At 41.3% G+C, this 19394-nt stretch overlaps 1 protein-coding gene across 2 annotated transcripts in view; it reads right to left on the bottom strand.

Moving 5' to 3' along the window:
- Sptbn1 (spectrin beta, non-erythrocytic 1) overlaps window positions 1–13174 on the bottom strand; it is a 162586-nt gene extending 149412 nt beyond the window's left edge. Inside the window, exon 1 of one of the 2 annotated variants that reach the window (XM_036200976.1) lies at window positions 12925–13174. The gene's annotated coding sequence lies outside the window, so the exon portion shown is untranslated. Of the gene's footprint in view, window positions 1–12522; window positions 12813–12924 lie in introns of those variants that run through there. The other variant, XM_036200977.1, reaches the window with a different exon arrangement.
- Window positions 13175–19394: the final 6220 nt, after the last annotated feature.

Raw genomic sequence — 19394 nt, 5'->3', positions numbered from 1 at the left:
CTTGCTCAGTCTGTTTTCTTATAGAACCAGACCATCAGCCCAGAGATACCATCACCTAGAGTGGACTGGGCCTTCTTCCCATGAATCACTAATTTAAAAAATGCCCTAAGGCTTGCCTACAGCCTTATCTTAGGGAGGCATTTTGTTAATTGAGGTTCCTTTTTCTCAGATGAATTTAGCTTGTGTCAAGTTGACATAATATCTAGCCAGAATAGTAACTGAGGCAGAAAAGGGTTAATGACTTGTTCATGCTTATGAAGAAAACAGTGTAGCTGGGATTCAGACACAGAGTCATGGCCCAGAGTCAGCACTCTAAACTACCAGACTGTATGGCATCTGTAGCATTCTGTCCTCTAATTTATCAATATGGACCAACTGGGCTATTACCTAACATTTTAAATCATGTTATAATATACATTTTCATAGACATTGGAGGTACTACTCTAAGCCAATTCAGAAGGTCAAACTCTTATCATCCCAGCAAGTTCCATTTATTTTCAGCTGGCCAACAACAGCTGTAGAAACATCTTGCATTTCATAAACCAACTCATTGCTCCACCTCCCCATGGTATGACTTTCATGTGGTCCTCACCTGTCCACTCCACTGCCATCTGCAGCAGATTTCAGTAGATTCCATTTGCTTTCACATTGTACACAGAGCCAGCTAACATTCTGAGTCTGTTCCCTGTGACCCCCAACGTACATAAGCAAATTCCACATTTTTTTTAATGTCTGGAATATCTTAATACTCAGCTTATTTTTTCCTTGCCTTTTAAGCTTGTGCTAATGCAGAGCAAAAAGATGAAAGATATCCTGTAAGGTTAAAGAAATGCACAATCCAAGGAGTGGCGGCCAGAGTGGGCAGGTAATGGTGTACTCAAAAAGTACTCAGTGTACTTTCCTATGGAAAGAGGAGCTTCAAAGTTCCCGTCATCCAAGGTCACATTCAAATCAAAACGGAAAGACAAAACAACAAAAAAGTGGACATCAATAAGTGCAATTCATTTTCTAACTGCCAAAAGTACCATAGAAAATGCATCATCCAACAAAAATGAAGGATCAAAACATATGAAGAAGCTATTTAGGATTGGGACATAGGTCAGTGGTAAAGTCCTTGCCTCAAATGTATAGAGCCTTGGGTTCCATCCCTAGTACCACTACAACCACACACTCACCCACAAAATACAGAAGCTGTCTCCATACTTTCCATGTTACTAAAAGTATATTTATACATTCTAAAAGCATATATACAACTTATTGACCAAAAGGTATACTAATTATAAACAATAAATTTCTGAACAAGGCACTTTCATAGGTGAAAATGTTGAAAGCAACAAAAGAAGCAAAATTTAGAATACAGTTGGGCAGCACTTGGGAGGCAGAGCCAGGTGGATCTCTGTGAGTTCGAGGCCAGCCTGGACTAGAGTGCGATCCAGGACAGCCAGGGCTACACAGAGAAACCCTGTCTCAGAAAAAAAAAAAAAAAAAAAAAAAATTAGAATACATTAAAAACATAAAGAAAGTAATATGAGAAACAGCTATTCTAACTATAAAATTATAATATATCTACATTCAAATTTCTATTACACTTTACATTTATTTGTTAAATGCCATCTTACATATTACAAGAAAATTTAAAAGAAACTTGGTTTATCCGAAGCCCCTCAGAGCTCATTCACTGTTTTCATAAGAAGTCCCTGTTCTGCTTCTGCTTCTACTCATTAATACAAATACTGCATTTTAAAAAGCAAGCATTTTGCCTGCTGAACCCTCAACTGGCTGTTTGTAGCCCTAAAAGCAGCTTCCACCTCTATAGACTTTCCCAGCTCTCACCATGGCACCAACAGGCTCGCACCTGTACAGGACCACCTGACACAGTGGGCCGCACTCTCCCACATCAATCATCAATCCAGAACACATTCACAGGCTTGCCTATGGGCAATCTGATGGCTGCACTTTCTCAATTGAGGTTTTCACTCCTCAAATTACACTAGCTTGGGTCAAGTTAACAAAAAACTAATCAAGATAATACAATACTAGCTAGCATCAAGTCCTGCAAACCATTAATGAATATGTAATATAAAAACAAACAGGCGGAGTCCACAGGGTGATATCCAACGCCCCTTATTAAATATCTAAAATATAAGACTTTTCTTCCAAACTTCTAGGGCCCCAACTTTCATTTCAGTCAGAAAACCAGTGTATGTTGTAGTACGTGGTAAGTGTGGGAAGGAAGCATAAGAGAGGTATGGAAAGGTGTTACTGATAGGCCCAGCAAAACCATGCATCCACCGTTTGCACGGAGGCAGCTTAGTTCCAAAGACTGAACTCACAATGAACCCCAAACAAACATCAGAATGCTGTTCTGAGTGGGGAGGGACATGATGCCTTACTGCTGAGAGGAAGGCTCAATGTTCATGAACATTTAAAGAGGAACTGACATGGAAAATACTAGAATCATTACTTGCCACATATACTTTTAAAGACCACCAAAATCTAAAAAGCACTAAAATAAAGAGGAAAGCAACCATCCCCACTTCTTGGTAAATGAACAATTTTGCTCAAATAAAATGACAACTTTCAAGCTAGTCCACTAACCCACAGCTCTTCCACGGCAGGCCAAGGTCGATCAGTGCCTGCCACATAGCTTGCTCCCAATCTTTGGCAGTTCTCCAACACATGCCAATGTTTCTACCCAGCCCTGCTGGAATCACATCCCATTTATCTCTAAAGACACATCAAGTAACACGCTGCTACATTTCATACAAACCTGCTATTTATTCCCATATCAAGTCACTCTGAACAATGCCTTCCTAGAGAAAAAAAAAAAATTCAAACTGTCATCTGTGTGGATGCGGCCTAGTCCAAAAGTTACTACTCACACCGGTCCCCCCCAAAATTTCATGTTAGAAGAAAGACTCTGTGTTATTGCTCAAAGAAAGGCTAAATACTTACCAACTATAAGGAAGAGCAAACAGGGAAAAGAATGACCAAATCCAAAAGAAGGACATTGGACTGTGGATGCCAAGTTCTAGGCAGGTGGTTAATGCCTGCATTTTTAAAGCACTCTATTGGCTGGGTGTATTTTAAAGGACAATTCTAGTTTTTAATGTACTCCATTACTACCAGGAAAAGAAAAATTGAACCTAAGCAATACATCTTGTAAAAGTCAAGTGTTGTTCTCTAGTTGTTAATATTTGGAAAAAATAAAACCCTCTTCAAAAACAAGCTGGAATGGTTAACCTCATGCTGTTACATTCCATTCAGTCAAAAAAAAAAAACAACAACAACAAAAAAAAAAAAAAACATATCTAATGGGCACATTTGAGGCTTTTGCTCTGCACAGCTGCCCAACATTCCAGCACCAGGCCAGCTATTGATACATGCTTTACATTAAATGTTTAGTTGTTTTAAAAATAGAAAATATTGAGGAGCAATTCTGAAGTATGACCTATGTAAGTCACAATTCCATGTGAACAAGTTTCCTTTTACAAGAGGGCAATCCAGCAATAATATACGCTACTATTAATAATAAGTGCACACATGCAAACACTAATAAAACACAAGAAAAATACATATAAAAAGCCAACTGATATACAAAACAACTTTTCTTTAAAATAAGATGACAAATTGGCCTGACTTCTCACTAAACCTTCAAGAACAAAGTAAGATTTTTTTTTTATTTTTTTTTTTTTTTTTAGAATTCCTCTGAACACTGGTGTTCATGCTGTCAGGAACAAATACTTCAAAAGCAAAATAAAATGGAGAGTGAGAACCATCTGATTATCAGGGAAACTCAAGAATTCCTTTAGCAATGGGTTTTGATTTTTTTTTTTTTTTTTTTTTTTTTGGAGACAGGGTTTCTCTGTGTAGCTTTGCGCCTTTCCTGGATCTCACTCTGTAGACCAGGCTGGCCTCGAACTCACAAAGATCCACCTGGCTCTGCCTCCCAAGTGCTGGGATTAAAGGCGTACACTACCAACGCCCAGCTTTTTTGTTGTTGTTGTTTTTTGGTTTTTTGGGTTTTTTTGGGGGGGAGTTGATTTTAAAACAAGCAAACAAATCAACCACAAAAAACCTACCTTTAAAACAACCACCCAAAAATCTGTTTAAAGTTCTCTTCAGAAACAAAGCAGAATGGTTAACCACATACTGGTAGATTTTATGTGCTGGGGTCTTGACTTCCAAATGACACCTAAATGTCTCTGCTCTGAAGCCTTTTTCTCAGCGACACTCCAGAGATAAGCAGCACTGTGAGAAAGACCAGACACCTCTTAGAGATGCCATTTGACTGATACCTCTGGACACCACTGGCCTCCCAAAATAGTGACAGGTGCTCTCAGACATTCAGAAGTCCAGCCAAGACCACATTCCAGCTCCCTGTTCTCCTCCAGCCTGGGCCACTGGGACCTTTTGGCAATGTCTAGGCTGGCTGCCACCCTATTGTCAAGACCCAACATTTGTAGCTGCCTAGAGGTCCAGCTGAGGTCTCTACCCAGTTTCAGCAGAACATCAAGCATTTCCCTTGATGGGTTTCTGTCAGCTGCTAAGAAAGATTCTCATCAGGTTGGGAGTTTCTGAATCCCATTTGTGTAAAGGAGCCCACCTAGTGCTGCTCAGCTCCATTCCAGTCAAGTTCAGACTTCCCCATCAACCTGGGAGAGGACTTGTCACTGGCCTTTAGACACTTCCTGTTTAAACCAGGAAGAACATCATCATTTGCCATTTTCCTGGAGCTCCACCATCTCAGACATGATGAACAAGAAGCCCAAAGTGCCAACAGAAAGTGCTGGAAAGGGCTTTGTTTTCCAATTAAAAGGTATTTATGCATTCTTTCCCTTGATCAACTATTTCCCTGGTTCATGTGTCAGAAAGCCACAAGACCAAGGCAGCAAAATTCCCTGCCATCTCTCTAATGTTCTAGAGATCATAGAACTAACTGCCTTACCTACCAAGTATATATATTGCTTTTTATTAAAACAGATCCTAGATCTAAAGCTCTCTTCAGAATTCAAGTAATTCAAAAACCAAGCTCTAATCTATGCTTTCAACAACTACAACCAAGCTAAAGTCAGTAAAATGTATTACAATAAAACCCAGACTGTAATAACCACATCCATTCCATTAGCAACACATTGTGGCACAGCTGTTTCAATGACTCTAAAATCTGAAGACAAAAAGTAAAATCAGGGGTTGGGGATTTAGCTCAGTGGTAGAGCGCTTGCCTAGCAAGCGCAAGGCCCTGGGTTTGATCTCAGCTCAAAAAAAAAGTAAAATCAGATGTTGGTTGTCCAACCCATCTAGAGATACTTCCCAAGGGAACTGACCAAATCTAACGGGAATTCCTTTCAAAACAAAACAGAAAGCACATATTACCTAATGAGAACTTCATTTCTGGTATTTTTCCACTGGAGAGAAATATCTATCATGAATACATTTTATATTCTGTTTCTTTACCACTTTCAACTGCTCTTAAAATAGAACACAGCACCAGATAGTATTCATGTAGTGGTTTTGACTATGGTCAGTAATCACCATTCATGTGTTGCCATGCTGTGTGTAGACGCAAGAGTGGTGAGCATCATGTGATTACAGACTGTCAAGCCTGTGTTGCCATGCTGTGTGTAGACGCAAGAGTGGTGAGCATCATGTGATTACAGACTGTCAAGCCTGTGTTGCCATACTGTGTGTAGACAGAAGAATAGTGAATGTCATGTGATTACAGACTGTCAAGCCTCTGTGACTTAGCTTGAGATCTGATGACTGGTCCTCTGTGTTGGTGTGCTATGAGGGGTAGGGTGGGGTGGGGGACTAAATACCAAAACGTTAAGTGCCTGCTTCTGGTTGTAGACTACTTAGTCATCTTTACTTTCCACATGACCTGGAGCATTCATCTACTATTTTGGTAATAAAATGATTTAAAAAATATTTTTGAGCCAGGCACGGTGGCCTAAAATCCCAGCATTTGGGAGACTGTGACAGTTAGATTACTTCAAGTTCAAGGCCAACCTGAGCTACTTAGGGAGTTCTAGGACAGCAAGACCATGTCTCCAAATCAAACAAACAAACAAACAACAAAACCCCTATAATACATATATAAATGCACAACACACACAGACACCCTAGAGGTCACCCTAGGTGTGTTCCTCATGAGCCATCCATCTTTTTATTGTATTTTATAGTGTTTTATGTATACGAGTGCTTTTTCTGCATGTATGTATGTGCACCATGTGTGTGTCCAGTGTCCTCAGAGGCCAGAAGAGGGAGCTGGGTCCCCTGGAACTGGAGTTATAGAAAGTTGTAAGCTATCATGTGGGTGCTGGGAACTGAACCTGGGTTCTCTGCAAGAGCCACACTACTTTCTGAAACAAAGTCTAATTGGCCCGGAGCTCACCAATTAGGGCAGGCTGCCTGGCCAGCAAGCACCGAGAATCCACCTATCCCTTCTTGCTCAGCCATGGAATTACAAGCTTTTTCATATGGGTTTGGAGGGTTGAACTTAGGACTTCAGGCCTGCGGCAAGCACTTTACCAACTAAGTTATTTGTGTTTGTTACAATAACATATTAATTTATGCATCTCTGAAAGCATATATTCTTTACAAACCACTGGGGAGAAACCCAATACATCATGTACACTAGCAGACAGTATCAAATATTTGGAGTACTTAAAATGTGGTAAGAAAAAAAGTGAGTATTTTAATACTATTAATAATCCTCAGAAAAGCTTTCATATACTCCAGGTTAAAAAATACAATGGAAAATGACTGAGTATCACAGACCAAAATAAGCTTACTTTAATGAAACAGGACAAGGGACGGGAACATGTCCTCCCTCAAGACTGTCAAGCTGGTAAAGAACATGTCAGAAAAACATGTGGCACCTGAATATGCAGACATGGTCTGAAAACAAACACACTAGAAAAAATGTGTCTTTAAGAGCCACCTAAAGAGGGTAGGGAGACAAATTTTTTTGCAAAGCCAAAGACCATAGCTATTTTATGGATACATGGCCTCCTGGACACTGTTTTTGTCAGGCTCCCTTGTGGCCCAGTTCCTACATCTTTTCCCACACTCTAAAGAAGTGAGAAGGTCTAAAAAAAAAAAGGTGTATTTAATTTAGGAATGGGGAAATCATTTTAAAATTAGTATGCTTCATCCTTTCATTACTGATACTACTTTCCCCTAAATTCTGGTAGAAAAAATTTAAACAGAGGTTGAGCAGCTTGTCAAAGTCATCCATGTGTTCAATAAAAGGTCTTTTATCTTCTGAGTACAACATATAAAGTATATTCTCTGTGTGTGTGTATGTGTGTATGTATAGACACACATTTTATTTATATATACATATGTACATAACTAGACTATATGTATAGTTCTAGGATTTAGAAGGTAATTTTTATTCAAATTTAAGCCATGCAGACCTTTGAGATGGCTCAGCAGGTAAAAGCACACAATAAATAAAACAATTTTTTTTCAAATTTAAGTCATACAATACTACCATCATACTTTCAAATCCTAGTAAAAGAATGTATTCAAGAACTATTTACCAAATCCAACTAATAATGCAAAGTAATCTCAGAGTAGTTGCAAATGGAGAACATTAATAGTACAAACACTTACTGGGTAAAAAGAACAGTTTATGAAGAAATGTAATTATATGTTACTTTCACATATTAGAACCTAAACTGATTAAAGACTTGTTTCCAGCAAGTGGTCATTACAGCATGTGTTAATACATAAATTCCACTGGTAACACAGCCTTCTACAAAAGACAGAAGTTAGAGTAAGTAATTTAATAGCTCTTCTGATGTTAAAAAAAAAAAAAAAATTTGCCAAGCATTATCAAAGAAGTTTGTACCTCATATAGATTAGGCGGCATTCCCAGGAGGAAATTCAAATGGACTGAACACCTACTATGTGCTCAGCACTCTGCACTGCTGTCTCACAGTAACTAGATGAGGAAGTAGTATTTGTTTTTTCAGATGAAGAAAGTAAGTAGGCCAAGGCGAGGTGCAGCCACACCTAGCCATAGCCACATAGCTAATGAACAAGAACATTAGGATCTGGGCTCAGACCTTTTGGCTTTTTCCAAGGTTAGGAAAAATTTCTGCAGCAACAAAGTCATCCTCAATAACCTGGATTCTGACTTCATTAAATTACATATTTATGAAAAGAAATTATTAGATTTTCCCCGAAATCAGAAGTAAGCAGGTAATATTTGTAATGTCTCATCTAGAAGGGAAGAGTGGGCAAGGTACCTTCAGAAGCCCTACAAATCAACAAAGAAACATTTTAAAGAAATGTGAGCTAAAGACTGAACATTTCACAGAACACCGAGTCCAAATGGTCAATAATAAAAATACTCCATCTCAGTAATCAGAAAAATTGCAAATAAAACAATTTTTTCCCACAAATATCAACTGGATTAAGATTTTCAAAGCTAGGAAGTGAACTAATGGTGAGGTTCTAGAATAAATGCAATGTTTACAAACCAAGAGCAGTCATCCAACTCCTACAACTTGGCACCATCTGTTAAGGCTAACGATGACATAACATTCATTTCTTGGACAGACATTGTGTATATGTTGCCACATGTATACTAAGAGACAGGTACTCAAGGCACTCACATCTGCCCTTTTATAGCAGTAAAAAAACCAAAACCAAAAACAAACTAGCACCAATCCAAATATCCACCTACTGTGGTTGTATAGAATACCTACAACCAGCACTGGAAAAGAGTGAGGTATCGAAGCAAAATTTATGAATTTTAGGACTAGATATTAACTTAAAAGGCAAGTCAGAAGATACATAAAACATAACTTTGCTTATTTAAAGTTAAAAATATTCAAATAAGACTTTCAAGAGAAGGCTAATCAATAGACATAGAAATGATAAGCACAAAATTGACACAAAGGTGAAGGCACTCACAAGGTAGCATAAGGTTCATAGTTTTCGTCCACTACTCAGGAGTCAATACTAATTTTGGAAAAAAACAGTTCTAAGGAAAGAATAGAGCCGGGCAGGTCTAAATGCCAAGCGTGCAGAGGGTCTGAGCTCTCCAGGATCCAGGTCCATTGTCTCAAAGTCCTCTTCAGCTAGTACTGATTTTTAAACTTCAGAGATATTTTAGGAAGGAACACAAAACACTGACTAATCTAGATAACCAATAATAAACAGGACTATCCAGATTTCTCCACCTAGTGACAAGAAACACGTGTGCATACACATGCCCAGACATACTTCAACATAAAGGAAGCTTTGAAATTTTAAAAATTTATAACTCCTTGTATCTGTATGTGTGTATGATGGGGAGGGGCATGTCACAATGCACAGGTGGAAAATTCTGTGGATCTGTTCTCTCCTTCCCCTCTTCATGGGTTTGGGAAATAGGACTCAGGTTTTCAGGTTTGAGCCTTCACCCACAGGAGGCTTTTGACATTCTTAAAGAGCAGGGCAGAGTTCCTTAGCTGAATGTTCAAACATTCTATATATTTTATTAAAATGCTGAAATTGACTGGAAAGTTCTGGAGTGGACTCCATAGGGTGCAATCCTAACAAGATACTGAGGGATTCTATTAATGGTGGTCCATGAATGAATGATACCAAAATGTTGTTTCCGAAGATGATTTTTTTAAAGATTTACTTTTGTGTGTGTGTGTGTGTGTGTGTGTGTGTGTGTGCGCGCGCGCCGCGCGCGCGCGCGCGCGTGTGTGTCCATGAAGTCAGATTCCCTGGAACTAGAGTTTCAGGCAGTTGTGGGTGGCCTAACACGGGTGCTGGAACCAAACTCAAATGGTCCTTTATTAGAGCAATAGATACTCTTAACCATGGAGCCATGAGATTATGTTTCAAAATAGAAAATATATGTCTATCCAATTGGAATAAGTTTTACTCATTAGTTACAAAAAATGTTATTCTTATACTATATAATCTTGAATACAATGTAACAACAACCAAGAAAATCAGAGAATTAAACTTGGTCTTTTGAAGAAAAGGTGCTGGATAAAATGCACAGTCTGAAAGCTTAAGAGAGGAGTCCTCAGAGCTGCAGCACGGCTTCCCAGCTGAAACCCTGGCTCCTTCCTCGCATGCCTATAACCTGCAGGAGGGCCCAGGGCTACACAAGAAAATCTACAGAGTAGTAGAAAAGGCATCTTAAAAGACAGCTGCTGGTGACGGCTCAATCTAATTAAAGGAGTATCACTGCTGAGCACAAAAGTCAGAAAGTTAACAGAAATACTAACAACAACCTGGACTGTAAGGTGATGACTAAAAATACACTCTTTAGCCAGGCGGCAGGAGGATCACTTAAGCCCCTGAGTTTTAGATCACTGAATCCTGTCTCAAAAACAACTAAGTACAAAATTAGGATCTTAAAATGAAAAGCTCAAAAATTAAAAAAAATACATCAGGTTATTGCCCCTTATGTATAGCTAAATCTGTTTTGTAGTAAAGTCCTTCTATCTCATATAGTACCTCCACATGGAAAGTCACATTTCATAATAAGGCAAAAGGACCAAATTCTCCAAAGAAGCTGCTGGTGTCAGGTTTCTGCTCAGGATGATCTCCCTCCTACATCACAGAGAGAGCCTCTCTCCTTGCTTCTCACCAGTGACAGATGACCAGGGACAGTGCTTTCCCCGCCCCAGGACTTCTCATTATTGCAGATAAAGGTTTTGGTCACTGCAGAGATGACAGTCACAAAGTGCTTAAACCAACGGAGTCTGCAGCTGGTGTGTAAGTTAGGACAGCTAAACCTCTTGTGACATCAACACTGGATATTTTTTACAACGTAGTAGATCCAAAATGTCCGAATAATCCATGCACACTATAAACTCAAAAAATCTTTATGCAACACGGTTTTAGACAGCCATGAAGCTCAGATCCAAAGTCCCATTTTTGAACAGCCCTTGAGTATTAGAGGCTCCAAATAATATATACACACACCACACATACTCCACATACAATCTTACACACACACACACACACCACAGATTACAGGGGGTTCTACTCTACACTAACAAGATTCATCAGAGATTAAAAACAAAACAAAAGCAGGCCCACCCTTGGCTTTGAAAGGCTGGCCTCTTCGTCAGCATACTGAAGTCTGCCTTTCACATTTACATTTTAGGACAGCCTGGGGTGACATTTGAAATTTATTTACTTGCCACCTCATGCCTCATAAATGAAATACAGAAAGGGACATTTCCTGTGTACCAGTGGAGACTTAAATGATACTGGAACCAAATACCAACAACAGAGGCTTCAACCCCTGTCCTCAGCAACATCTATGAAAATATGTACATAAAATACATATAAACAACCGTAAGTGCAGCCAGTAACCTTCATAACGCCATAAGTCATGCCTAAAGGGTTGATTTGACTACTTGAACCTACGGGTCTGGTTCTGAAGTCAATCAATTTGCTATCAATCATGACATTTATCAACAAATCTTTAACAGAGAATCCAAATAAATAATTGCACTTGTGCAGAAAAAGCAGATTAAAAAACCGGTTAAAAGAATCACAGAATTTTCTTTTAGAACAACTAATGGAATGCTATATTTTAATGCATGTTTCTAGAAGCGTATGATTTGAAATGAAAAGTCATTTCACTTCAAAGATGGTTTCCTGGGGGAAAAATCCATTTTCTCAGAAATGACTAAAGATAGACAAGGAACTAGAACGTCATGACTGTGACCGTCTAATTAGTAATCACCAACTTTTCATAAATGATGGAATCAATGCCTATCTGGGTTTATGAGCGATGCACAGAAAAGCTGGGAATGCACCACTGCCTCTGCACACCGCTGGGCCGCGTCCTTCTGCAGCTCCTCCCTCCAGTGCTGGTCCCTGGTTAGCATCAGACTCCCTCCCGCCTGCCCGCCCGCATCCGCAGGACAGCTGATTTGGTCTACATCAGTGCAGTAGGGCACGCCTTGTCCCCACTGCCAACAGGCGGGGCAGGAAGAGTGGCCCCCAAAGCGAAGGCTGCCCCCCTCACACCCTAGGTGTCCTGCTCCTCCCAATGCCACATCTCACCACAGCAGCATGACAAGGTAGAAGCAGTTCTGGGCGCAGGCAAAGGGCTGCTTTGGGCCTGGGTGGGGCCGGGTGGGGGCTCCAGGCGCCGGGTGGCTGTGCCAATCCCCGCCGGCGAGAAGCCCAGAGGCTGCGATACTGCTGCATTGTGCTGCATCACGGAGAGGGCACCGTAAGCCATCCATCTTGCCAAAAACGCACATACCCGCCCAAAGAGCCCGCACCCCGAATCCATTTTCTCTTCTGCTGAAGCACTCCTACGCGTCCCTCTCCTCACTATCTGCTCTGGCTTGACTGCAAAAATAACGGGCAACGCGTTCCGTACAGCCTCCCCGCATTCGACGACAGCACCTGGCACCTCTCCTGTCACAAAAACAAAGGGAAGGCTCCCCCGGAGCGGCTGCCGTGAGCGGGTGACCAGAGGCTTCCAGGCCACCTACCCCCCAAGCAGGGCCCGAGGGTCCCCGCGCCCTCACTAACCTGTTGAAGACTGGTGGCAGGAAGCAAGGCCGGCGCGGCGCCCCAGGGCGGCTCCCCAAGCCCTGCGCGGGCGCGGGACTGGGCGCGGCGGGGGCGGCGGGGGCGGCGGGGCGTGCTGGGCTGCAGCAGCGCAGCCCGTACCACTCTGGCCGCAGCCCCGCGCCGTTACGCACGGAGCCTAGAAGAGCCCCGGGAGACCCCACACTCGGCACCCACCGCGTGACAGGGCCCACGGAGCGCGGTGGCAGGCGTCCTCACTGCGGAGCCCGCCGCGCCCCGAGGGCCGCCTCCCCGCCCCCACGGCCTTCGGGGCGCAGGGCAGCAGCAGCGTCACGCGCCCCGGCTCGCGCCCCTCCTCCGCCCCCTCCCCCAGCAGACATCCTGCCTCGGATCCCGACCTACCTCCGGGGGTGGGGTGGGGGCGCCGGGGTCCCGTCCTCCTCCCGCTCCTCGGCGGCCGGGCCGGTGGGCCGGGGAGACGACTCCGCGGGGCTGGCTGCGGCTGGGGCCGGGGCTCACAGGACAGGACCAGTGGGCGCTGCTGCGCGGGGCTGCGCGCTTGCTCCGAGAGGAGAGGCGGCCGGGGGAGGGACTGGAGGAATCCGCAGCTTGAACAGCGACAGCTGCACTGATTCCGGGGGCTGGGCGGTGCGGGGCGGGGAGGAGGGAGGAGAGAGAGCGCGGGGCGGGCGCGGCAAGCCTCAGCATCGGGAGCGCGCGGACGCCTCCAGCACCTCCCGAGCTTCAGCTGCTCCTCCCTGTCGCGCGCCCTCCGCCCTGCGCGCAGCCCTGCAGCCAGGCAGCTGCCCACCCCGCGCGGGCTTGGATGATGCGCGGAACGGGCGAGCGCGTGCACGCTCCTCCCTCCCCCACCCCACCCCCACCAGCTCTGGCGCTTCCCCGGCCCCGGGCCGCGCTCCCTGCGACAGGGTCTAGCCTGGGCGGGGTGGGTACGACTGCAGCCGCTACTGCGAGAGCCATAGGACAATGGGGGCTTTTGTCCCTGCATCCGGCGAAGGCTAATTACACGTTTAATTTGAGGCTAATTCGATTATCGCCATGGAAAAAGACAGGCTAATTTTCTCGGTTACTTGTGCAGCTTCTACTCGCCCGCGACGTTCACCTTTAGAACGCAATGGAAAAGGAGTTGCACTGGGAGGTTTGAGTGCATCATTTGATTGATTTGAGCTCAGTGACGATGTCCAGTTTGGAGAAGGGTTACCATGACCTCTCCGAGGGAAGCTTTGGGCATTGGGGCCAGTTACGCGTGTTTCTTCAAGCGGTTAATGTATTCCTCCATGGTGAATGCTTTTTCACCTTTCCCCACCAGTGTAGCTGGCTATAGCCTACAAGTGGTTTATCCAACTCCCGCCTCATGGCCAAGCACTGGCTCAACTTTAACCTGAAGCCAGGTGCTCTGTCCTTGATTTTTGGGAGTGAGGTCTCCCAGCTGCTGTGAAGGAGCCTGAGATGGCATGAAGATTGGAGTTCTCCCACCTCCATTTTATGACACTGGACGTTTTCTTGAATTTATGTCAACCTGCTCTCACAAACCGGCCCACTGGCCACCCTGTCATCTCCCAGGCTGTGCAGAAATCCTATAACTGCTCTCAAGGGAGGAAAGGGATGGTGAATCATCATGACTACGAATAGAAATGCTCTTTGGAGAACAGGGTCTGGAGAAACTGGCTTTCTCCGGATTCTGTAAGATGCCCAACGCAGGACTGTGGACTTTTCAAGGGAAATTGGTCCTTGGCTTAAAAAGCCCAAAGCAATGTTCCCTAAAGATCTGCTCATCAGCTTAAAAAGCAACCCGGGATGATGGCTGCTTATTTTAGTGCTAAAATAAAACAAAATTCAATTGTCACAGCACACCGAATGACTGTTCATTTCAAGGCCTTACTATCAGTTTGGATTTCGTACCAATGTTGATTTATATACAAAAAGTTAAGGAAGGCAAGTAATTTTCCTCAGAAGGTTGATAACACAGCCAGGTCAGTTCCTTCAAGGGAAGGATTCTTTGTCTATTTGTTCTTTTGAATTATTTGTTCACTGAAGAGGTACTTGTTGAACTGAGTCAAACAGCATCCACATAGATGCTGCTACCCTTATTGAGTAATGAAGGAAATCCACTAGAAATGAAAGCTGTTGCCCTTTCACAGGTCTGTTGGTGGGTGCTGGCATCACCCACCCACACTGTTAACAGATCACCAAAGAAAACTACATCAATACTGGGAAATACCTCACTTTAAGTTCTTCCAAAGGGATTGTGAATGGAACACCTGAGTGCTCCCAGAATCACAGATAACAGGAACTTAAATACATCTTCTCTTGATGGATGACTCATCTCCTCTTCCCATTCCACTCCCACTTAAGCCTTATTTTTTTCTTCAAAAAGGAGCCCCCACCCCCGCAACCAGTAATAATTAGTACAAAAAAACTGTGAAAGGCATGGATTCAGACTCTCTCTATAAACACTTGCCTCACCATTCCAAACTCTTGTCTGTTGATGGAAAATAAAAATCACCCAGGAGAAACCAGTTCTAAACCTGGAGATGTTATTTGAGATGATATCTCTGCAAAAGGCAAATATTTAGAAAAAGAAATATTTAAAACTTCAGTTAGTGGTGGTGACAACTCAAAATATCCTCAAATATCTCAGAAGCAGTTTTGTAAAAGTTTTTATCTTTATGTTATAATTAAGGTTGATTAAAAGGAGCCTAGAATTTATCATATCTGTAACAAAATACTTTACATTAAAAAAAAAAAAAAGCCCTGTGATTATATATGGCTGTGTCTTCCCGAGAAACAATGTGGGTGTTGTTGTTGTTGTTGTTGTTGTTTGCCTCATGAGACAGGATTTTACTTTATTGACAAGGCTGGTGTCAAACTCACAGCAATACACCCACATCAGCCTTTTGAATACTGGGTTTGCCAGCATGAGGCATGCTGCCTATTAGAAATATTTTATCATGAAAGTTTTGTAAAGAGTTCCATGATTTAGCTCTGTACCTAGGCTTAGTCTCTAGCAGGAATGAGAGGCATTCAAAATCACGAAAGTTTTGCAGATATAAATTGTCATTTTAACTTTCCATTTAAAATACGGAGGAGAATGTCATTAACATGTATTAGTAACTGTAGACTGTGTTATGAAGCGATAATACAAAACTTTCACATCTTAACATACATGTCCCTAATCAACAAAGGTTAATTTATTGCTTTTTAAAGTCAACTCTGGTTGAAAGAGGCTTTCTGGGGCAGCTGTCTTCCATGTACCAGCTCAGCATCCTGGGACACTTGAATGTTAGGGTGCCTCCATGTCAAGAGTGTTTCCACTCCCCATGAGAGAAGCCTGTGACAGAGGGTCAGGAACCAGCAGCTAGCAAATGACATTCAGTTCTTCCTCCTCATTTCATACGCCAAAGTAAGTCATGTCACTACCCAGCCCCACCCCACCCCACCCCACCCCGACACCAGATCTGTGTAAGCAAGAAGATTGTCTACTACTCTAATTATTCCCTTGTTATATTAACCCAAGTAGAACCTATCTTTTTATTATACTGACCATAGCCTTAACCTTAAAAATCACAACAGATTTTTTTAAACCTGAATAATTTTCTTAATTTTTATTTATTCTTAAACTTGCTCTCTTTTTAACTCCTATGAAGCAAGGGAAGTTTCCTCAACATCAAACTGTTATGAAGAGTCAAGTGTGGTAGCACAAGCCTGTGCTCCCAGCATGCAGGACTTGGAGGAAGGAGGATCAGGAGTACAAGGGCATCCTCTGCTACTTAGCAGGTTTGAGGCCAACCTAAGCTACATGAGACTCTGTCTCAAAATTTTTGATTTTATATTGAAAAAAATCTAAAGACATATGTTCAAACCACCATCATGAATGAATACTTTTTGACACTAGATGTACAATTGCTGATATAAAAGTAATTCATTAAATATATACCTAGAAGAGAGCAGTGGGCAGTTAAATCACCCTTTCCTGAATTTTCCATTATAGTGAGTAAGAAACCTGATTACATGGTAATATAAACATAAAGGAAGTTTATAAACCAATCAGAAGAGTCTCAAGTTTCTATTAAAGTTTTCTGGTTTTATTTTAATTGAATGTGGTAAATGGTAATCATAAATACCAACTAGTATGGCTTTACCAAGAGTCTAATATCCAAAACTTAAAACTCTTAAATAACAAAATCCCAACTTAAAATGGGCAAAGTACCTGAATATATTGTTCATCCATGATACATAAGTATTCAACAAGCTCCTAAAAATATGCTCAACTTTACCAGCTATTTGGGAAATGAAAATTAAAAAACAGAATAAGAAACTACCTCAGACCCATTAAGATAGTTATAATTAAAACAACAAAAAGAAATAAATATTAGTGAGAAAGTGTGAAGTTGGGTGCTTTATTCATTGCTGGTAGAAATAAAAAAATCATGCAGCCACTGTGAAAAAGTACAGCAGTCTCCCAAAAAGTTAAATGTACACTTACTATATGACAGCAATCTCAAAAGAATTAAAAGCAGGTATTTAAGGAAATAGTTGAACCTAACATGATGAATAAGTGATATTATTCATGATAGCTAAAAGTTAGAAACAACCCAAATGTCCAGCGGGGAATGACTAAACAAAATGTGTTATATATACTATGAAATACAACCATAATAAAGGAATAGAGTACTGATGATATATGCTATGCTGTGAATGAACCTTGAAAACACTAAGTGAAAGAATCCAGATAAAGAGATCCCATGTCATATTATTACATTTATGTGAAATATTAAAATAGGTAAATCTATGGAGATGGAAAGCAGATTGGTGGCTATGGGTAGTAAAAAAAAAAAATCAGAGAGGAAAAAATGGAGAAATACTGCAGAATGGATATGGTATTGGTTTTATTTTGGAGTGATGAAAATATTTTTGAACTAAATAAAGATGGTGATTTTGAAGCCTACTTATTAAATGAAATACTTCTGAATACTCACTTTCACCCAAGTGTGGTGGTGTATACTTGTAATCCCAGTACTCAGAAGGTTGAGGCAGGAGGATTGCTAACAGCCTGAACCACAAAATGAGCTCAAGTTCAGCATGAACTACACAATGACATCCCAATTCTATAAACAAACAAATAAATGTTAAAAAATAAAAGACAGTAGTAATTTTTGTTTTGTTTTATGCATGTCATTTAAGATTTTAAATGTATTTCAAAAGTAAAAATCACTTTCTATTTCCATTTTTTTTTCTCCAATTTCAATTCCTTTTTTTTTTGTATCATGGTTCAGTAATTCCCCAGCTAGCAGAAAGTCTTCTTCGGGCTCTTTAGATTTGTCCAATTCTCTTCTTGAGAAAGGATTTATTAGTTATCTCCTAGATATATACTAAGCTATTCCACCTGCATATTTCCAGAGAGTTGGTTCTGATTATCACAACATAGAAAGGTAAGAGTGATTCTGAGTTTCTAACTGTAAGAATGAAATTCACAACAAGGATTTCCTGGAATCTCCCTTAAGTGAGTAGCTATTAAGAATAAAAAGGAAAGGCTCCCGGTACCCAAACTCCCAACCCTGTGACACATGGTTACCAAGCACTTGGGATGTGACTAGAGTAACAAGGACTTAACTTTGAATTTCACTTAGTGTTAAGGAATTAAAATTTAAATTTAGCACTTATAGAGTACTTTCCTAACACTAACACAAATCCTGGCTTTGATCCCTGGAACAACAAAACAAAATGAAAAAGTGACTTTTTTGTATTTACAATTTGATTTTTGGTTTGTTATTAGTAAACTTTTTTAAACTTGGATCTATTTAACAGTAGATTTTATGAACTCTATATTAGACTTCAAAGACAGTTTAAAAAGAACTAAAATGTCTCACAATTTTGGTTTTTTGTTTGTTTGTTTTTTTATTTTTCAAGACAGGTTTTCTCTGTATGGCCCTGGCTGTCCTGGAACTTGCTCTGTAGACCAGACTGGCCTCAACCTCACAGAGATCCAGCTGCCTCTGCCTCCCTAGTGCTGGACTAAAGGTGTATGCCACCACGGCATGGCTCCCAAGTTTTTGTTTTTGTTTTTTTGCTACATTTTATTTTGTGTGTGTAGGAGTCCATTCTGTGGATTCTGGAGATCAAACTCGGGCCAGCGTTCTTGGCATGCTCATCAGCTGAGCCATCATCTCACCAGTCCTTGTTCTTGAAATATAGACATGCTGAAGTGACACTACTGATATAAAAAGTAAAATCAATTATATTTTTTAAAATTAACTTTACCTTTTTATGTTTACAAATGTAGCTATTGTATATTTTAAATTATGTATATTGTTTGCATCTACCTTTCTATTGGAAAATGCTGTTATAAACATTGTCAATAAGATTTTCAGTAATTGAATCCACAGGCTTAGGAAAACTGAAGGAAAGCAACTAAAATTTGGAACATGCTACAAAATTATAACTTCAAATAGAGGTCAGATGTCCAAGTTCCAGGTTCTCCTGCATGCCATCAGCCTCAGTGACTGTGGTTGGGCAGCTAGTCAGGATGCTTTTCTGTGAGCAGAAGTGTAGTGTCACTCTGTGCAAGACTACACAAGACCTTGGCAAGGACAGAGCACCATTGCTTCCAGATAAACCAGCCCAGCCTCCCCCAGCTTTGACAGTTTGCTGGCCAGTGTAAAGGGTTCATGCCTCAAATTTATTAAAGAAATTGCAGAAACTCAAAGAGAATCAGAAAACAAAACAAAACAAACAAAACAAAAACATTTCTCTACAGACACCAGAGAAGGTCAGAGGCAATTTGTTGGAGTTTTGCTACTTTTGTGAATTGTAATGCAAACATCTGATATGCAGGATATCTGATATGCTAT

Source organism: Onychomys torridus, chromosome 10 (assembly GCF_903995425.1).
Source record: "Onychomys torridus chromosome 10, mOncTor1.1, whole genome shotgun sequence".
Lineage (NCBI taxonomy): Eukaryota > Metazoa > Chordata > Mammalia > Rodentia > Cricetidae > Onychomys > Onychomys torridus.
This window is presented reverse-complemented; position numbering and strand designations above follow the sequence as displayed.